The sequence below is a fragment of the Cottoperca gobio genome, chromosome 24 (assembly GCF_900634415.1).
Source record: "Cottoperca gobio chromosome 24, fCotGob3.1, whole genome shotgun sequence".
NCBI lineage: Eukaryota > Metazoa > Chordata > Actinopteri > Perciformes > Bovichtidae > Cottoperca > Cottoperca gobio.
In genome coordinates, this window is record NC_041378.1 from 17,852,941 (window position 1) to 17,859,505 (window position 6,565).

Genomic DNA, 6,565 nt, shown 5'->3' on the forward strand with positions numbered 1-6,565 from the left:
ACGCAATATTATAATTTTAGCTTTGATATAGTTAGATTTTTTTTTTTAAACATAATGTATGTATTTGAGGTGGCACGGTGGTTCAGTGGTTAGCACTGTTGCCTCACAGCAAGATTTCCTGGATTTGTGTGGAGTTTGCCTGTTCTCCCTGTGTCAGCCTTGGTTTTCTGGCTGCCTTACAAAGTCCAAAGACGTGCAGGTAATTGACGACTGAATTCCCTGTAGGTGTGAATGTAAGCATGAATGCTTGTCTGTCTCAGCCCTGTGATTATTGGCAACCTGTCCTCGACAAACGTCAGCTGGGATGAGTGGTTATAGATAATGGATAGGTGGATATAGCTATCAGAATTTAGTATTTTCCTTAAAATGGGAAGACATCTCTAAACTATCTCCATATCAACTACATCAACAATCAGTACAATCCAAACAGTCCAATATCTCTGTATAGTGTTACCTGATACCTCTATTATTTACTGTACAACATACCCCCATATGTACACAGTAGGTACAGTACACAGTATTAAGACTTACCTTATTGTACACTGTTCACTCAGTACATGTTCAAAAATTATAAAAGGTTTTAATTGCAATTTCTATTCTCAGATTTTGTTGAATTATACTTGTTTGTTGTTTATGAACTCTCCTGTATTTGTGCCTTACCTGCTATACCTCCTTGAGTGTTCCTCGGTTTATGCAACACCACAATGTGATTATTAAAGTACTACCTAAATCTTTCTAAATGGCAACTGGTCACAACAGCAAAAATAAATAGACGTAGCCTTTGTGGAATGTCTTCACTGAGGAAGGGTCTAACTATCAATATCTGCTGAGAAAAAAAAAACACAATTACCTTGACATCCGAAATCAATACATAATCGGGACCTGATAATTAAGTCAGGTGTGCTCGGGATCTAGCCTCCACAAGAGGTTATGAAGACACTCTCACATGATTCCTATGTTAATAACAGTTATGTTACTATGCTTTTTATATGTGTGCCCGAAGAGCCAATATATCTTCTTACTCAGTGGTTCTTTGATTGCTTTTATTTTCCAGAGAGCGATCCCAGTTACCAAATGTATTTTAATTTATTAGATTTGGATCAATATAGTAGCATCTCTTTTAAAACAGCAATTAGGAATCATCTTGTACAACTTAATGTAACATTTATTTAATTCAGTAAAAGCAATAAATGGAAAGGATTATAGGTAACATGATGTTACATCATATGGGAATAACTGTCAGGATGATTTGAATGACGAGCTACAACTTGCAAGTGATGTTTTGTTTGATCTCCTAACATCGTGCTTGAAGTTTTTCATAGCTTCTGATCAGTTCTTTCACACTTAACTCATATTTACTTATTAAATGGATACACTGGAGTTCGCGTTTTCTATCAAAACACAAACAAATGAACTCAGCAGGTAGCTTTCTCCTGCTGCAATTTGTTTTAAAGACTTCTGATGTAGGGACTAATTAATTAATCAGATGTTGATATAAACGACACATTAGTTTATTGCCATTCACTTTATTTATGGTGCAAAGTACAATAGTACAAAGTGCTTCACACTGAAGAACAGGGTAAAATGTAATTATGAAAAGCAAAAGGTGGACAGTGAGAGCAGGCGTTGAATTGCGTCAGAGCTCAGGGGAGCGAAGTTCCGTCTCCTGACACCTAAATCTCACCGTCGGAGCTTAGCCCAGTCTCCTCTAGTGTCACAGCGTTGCAAACTCTCTCACTTATCCATTTTTTTAACATCTGCTTCCAGAAACTGTCTTGAATAAATAAATGTATAATGTAGGCTTCTTTTCCTGGTCATCACATAGATCCCGCTGCTGTGTGATGGCCATCACACAGCAGCGGGATCTATGTGTTTCTTCAAATTGAGAGAGTTCGGCACAATTTACGTATGCAGCAATGGTAATGTTATTATTTAACTCTAATGATGTGGACCAGGTATTGTGATGTTAATGGTAGCCTTTTTAACCTTAATGCTTTTTGAGACAGAAACCAGGTTAGCTGTTGCACACAGGTTCCGAGTTTAGAACAAAGTGGCCGGTCTGAACTTTGACTTTCTTCCAAAGCGTTCATCAAACCTGGGGCATACATATTTAATGATGCTTTGACTTTAACATTTTCATGGGAGCTTTTGCCCTCATGATGCGTGGTTACCTTAAACGCGAGCTTAGACTTACTAACGGGCACTTCACCTGTCCTACTAGCTTTGATGATCTCCTGACTACTCCTTTAGTCCCATGACAAGGTTGACAGTTTTGTTTTGAATGAAATATCTTGAAATATATTAGATTGATTGCTGTGACTTTTGGTACAGATATCAGGTCAAATAGGCCAACTTTGGTTTATGACAAAGTACCTGCAAAACTAATGACATTTCCATCAGCCTCAGCTGTACTTTGTGTTTAGTACTAATTAGAAGATTTAACAACTCTAAACTAAGATATAAACATTATACCTTCTAAGAATCAACATGTGTGCATTTTTTTTGAGAGTGTGTTTGCATGCTGATGTACTACGAAGTAGTCTCACAGAGCTGCTAGCATGGCTGTAGACACATACAGATTGACTGGTTGGTGGAGTGAGGCGGTGATTGTAGTTGGCCTATATATATTTTTTGTACTTAAAAAGTATGGCTAATTAGTTATTAGCAGTTCCTGTTGCAATATACCCTTGGATGTACCAACGACTTTCACTGGATTACTGATGTTGAAAACTTAAAAATGTGATGACTAACAGGCAAATTCTGAAGCATCTCTTTTCTATGATTTCTATGCACATTTACGAGTTATAAGAGATGATATCCTAGCGAAGTCAAAGTGAATAATGTTTCAGTTGTTTCTGCAGATAAATACTTGTCTTGCTGTGCTCTTAAGCATTCAGATCAGAAACCAGCTCAGGATTCAGGAACACAACTCAAGTTACCCCTCCCTCATAGATTGCTTTCATGGCCCAGATATGGAGAGGTTATTCCCGTTGTACTTTCACTCCTTGTCTGTTCTGTCTCCTTCACTCCATCTGTACGGCTCGCTCCTCCTTTGTTCTTGCTGCATCTCTGGCTCACCCCTGTGGCCATGCCTTTGAGGGCAGCATATCAAACACATCAAAAGGATTTCTCTGTAGCTGCCTGTTTAAGCTTCTCCGTATATACACGTGTGTGTTTCTGCTGTACAATTGCATGAACCTTCATACTTGCCCTCCCTTATATACGGAGCATGTTATCCAGAGCGAACATTCTCCTCTAATCTGTTTGTTGGCAGCTATTCCCCTGAGGAGGCAATCCTGTTGAAAATCTATCCCTCTCTCCACAATACAAGGGTCAGAGCGCACATGCAAATCCCTGTGTGCACAGCACCCAGTATTCTTAAGGTGCCAGCAGATGCTCAGGGTGCTGTGGCAGTATTCTCTCTTGTTATGCCTGTTAGCTGTTTTCAGTCTGCCCCTCTGCCTGCCTATCATGCTCATGTATCTAAACAGATACAGCCACCTAGAATGTCCCCGCCCTCCCTGATGGTGCCTTTGTAGGTCCATGAGGGATCCCTGCTGGGTCATCATCAGGTCCTTAACTGAAAAGAAATCCCTTGTGGATGACGTAGTGAACGTGTGGCGACTGGTCACGCTCCTATGGCGCATTATGTGAAAATCAGTTGCAATGGTTTATGAATCCACCAGGTGGAGCAGTAATGGAAACTGACGCAGTTTACTGGAGCTGAAATAATCAGGCTTTTTTTTGGTTGAGATTTTGTCATCAGTGATACTGTATTGGACTCCTCATTAGCATTACATTGCTTTTTGAAGCAGGTCTCCATCTCCCCTGAGTGTAAATCTGGTGTAAAGTCGCTGTTTTTTACTTCTCTGAGACAGCACGGACCGCAGAGTTGTTCAAAGCACTGCGAGTGAACAGATCAACACAGATCGTCAGCAGCAGGGGAACAAGTACTCACATCTTTTACTTGTAAAAATAGCAAACTACACTGTAAAAATACTGTGTTCAAAGTAAAATTCCTGCATTCCTGCATGTTATTGAATTATAAATATGATTCATTCATGTGTTTGTCACTTTAATGTTGCAGCTGGTAAAGATGGAGCTTATTTTAATTACTGTATATACTCCTTGGTGGCTTAATCTATAATATTATATTAGGCCTATATGTTGATACAAAATATATAAATAAATTATCTATAGTACAGGGATTCTCTCTGACAGGGGGTCCATGAAATAATTTGCTATAAAGTTGTGTTATATCATTATAAAGTGCATATCTACAGATAAGGACCGTTTGCACCAATAAAACAAGAATATTATGTGCATTACTCCCACCCATTTTAGCATTGGGCCAATAGAAACTCTGATATGATTGTTAATTTTAAACGTAAAAAGTACTTACTGAAAGTCAGCTTTAGACTTGTAAGTTTAAATGTCTGTATTTATTAGCACTCCGTCAGTCTTGCTACTGTTCATTTTTTGAAAGCTTTGGATCAATAACTTGAAAAAGTATAAATTTGGTGAAGTTGAGTCTGCATTATATACAGTAAGTGTTATTAACATAGTTCAAAATGAAATGTTTCTTTTATTTTATCACTATCATACAGGTCTGAAGTATTTAGGTTGAAAAGTTTCCAATGCCATCTAAGAGTACAAATACTAGCGACAGTTAATCTGTTTTATGATGAGTACAGTACTTGAGTAAATGTACGTCGTTACATTCCACCACAGATGAAAATCAGGTTTATGCTGTTAAAAATGTGTAATTAGTAATTATTGACAACTGAGGGGCATCAAACATTAATGAAGTTCCAGCATACTACTGCAGGCCTCAACAAATACAAATGTCTCTTCAGTGTACTTTAGCTGGTTTGCGTTTTTGTGAAGGAAGCGCCATTTCATGGTTAAAACCTACTAATGGGTGTGTTTAGTGTGGAATAGAGACACGCCCTGTCAGGAAACAGGAAGATGGGCTGGGAATTAAAAGGCATTCGGCTTTGTTTGGTCACTTTGCCAGTATCCGTCATTGTTTGTTCCTGCTAGCTTTGTTCTCCAGGTGTGAACACATGTATCCGAGACACTACGAGAGGCAATAGGGTAATTCACTGTTGATGTAGGTTAGTGATCCCCAAACTCAGGCCCGCGGGCCGGATACGGCCCGCCTCCACATTTGGCCCGGCCCCCTGAACAATACCAGAGACGCATTATGATTTTTTTTTCAGTCTGGCCACGCGAATCCTAGACTAGCCCCTGTCAAATAGAACGGAATAATGGCGAAAAGGTTAGGTAAGAGAAAAATTGATTCAGAATGCAGGGTATTTAACCGATTATTTTTTTGTTCAATGCAAAGAAAAGGCTGTTTGTCTCACCTGTCAAGAGGCGGTGGCGGAATTCAAAGAATACAATCTGCGCCGACACTATGAATCCCGTCACAAAGACAAGTATGATAACTTGCAAGGCCAAATGCGAGCAGACAAACTCTCAAAGCTAAAAAGTGGACTGTTAGCTCAGCTTGGTTATGCGTGGCTTTCTGGAAAACAATAAATGTTTACGTTTAGGCACCCCTGCGATCGTCACACTTTTTCTGTTACAAACTGACCCCGGCCCCCATCAGAGAAGGGAAAAGTTATGTGGCCCTCACAGGAAAAAGTTTGGGGACCCCTGATGTAGGTGATTGTTTGCATCTGGCTCACTTTCTCAGGGTGTCTTTGCCTCATGCTGTCGACCTCTATCAAACTGTTTTTTAACTTGAATTAAACTGGGATATCGGCACAGTATGTTTTTCATTTTTGTTCAATTTCTTTCAATCCACTCTACTCCAATTTTTATCAGTATGTCACTCACAGCTAACACCCACTCATTCTGGCTCTAACAGTGAAGGTATTTCAAACCAGGACGACAGTGTTGGAGGCAATTGTTCTTCAGCTATTCCCGGGAATCAGTCACTCACTGATTTGCAGTACAGTGAGATCACATGGCTACCAGATCTATTTTTGTTTGTCAATTCAAATGCAGTTTATTTTTTCTACTGGTTGAGTTCAAAAGTGAAATAGGTTGGAGTAGGGGCTGCTTCTAATTGAAGCTTGAATTATTTTAGCAGTATAATACTTATTTACTTTTGACATTTTATACAACCTACCAATGGATTGAACGTATATGTCGAAGGAGGGAAAATAACTCTGGAACTGGAAGAGTTATTTTCCCTCCTTCGACATACACGTTCCCAATAAACAAATATTTTTTAAAGTATAATATATAATTGTTAATTATAATAATTACTAAGACTTAATATACACTAAGTCACCTCTTAACGGGTGGATGGCCCGCAGACCCGTTAAGAGGTTAAGAGGTGCAAATGGTTGAAGAGCAGCTTATAATGTACTTTGGGTATGTCGTTTGTAGGTATATTTTGTATTTTCGAGTAAAGTCCCCCACCCCTTAAGAGCCTAGAGCAGGGGTCTGCAACCTGCGGCTCAGGAGCCACATGCGGCTCTTTAACCCCTATGAAGTGGCTCCCTGTAGCTTTGACAAAAAAACAAAACATGGAACATGGAAAGGAAAGGGG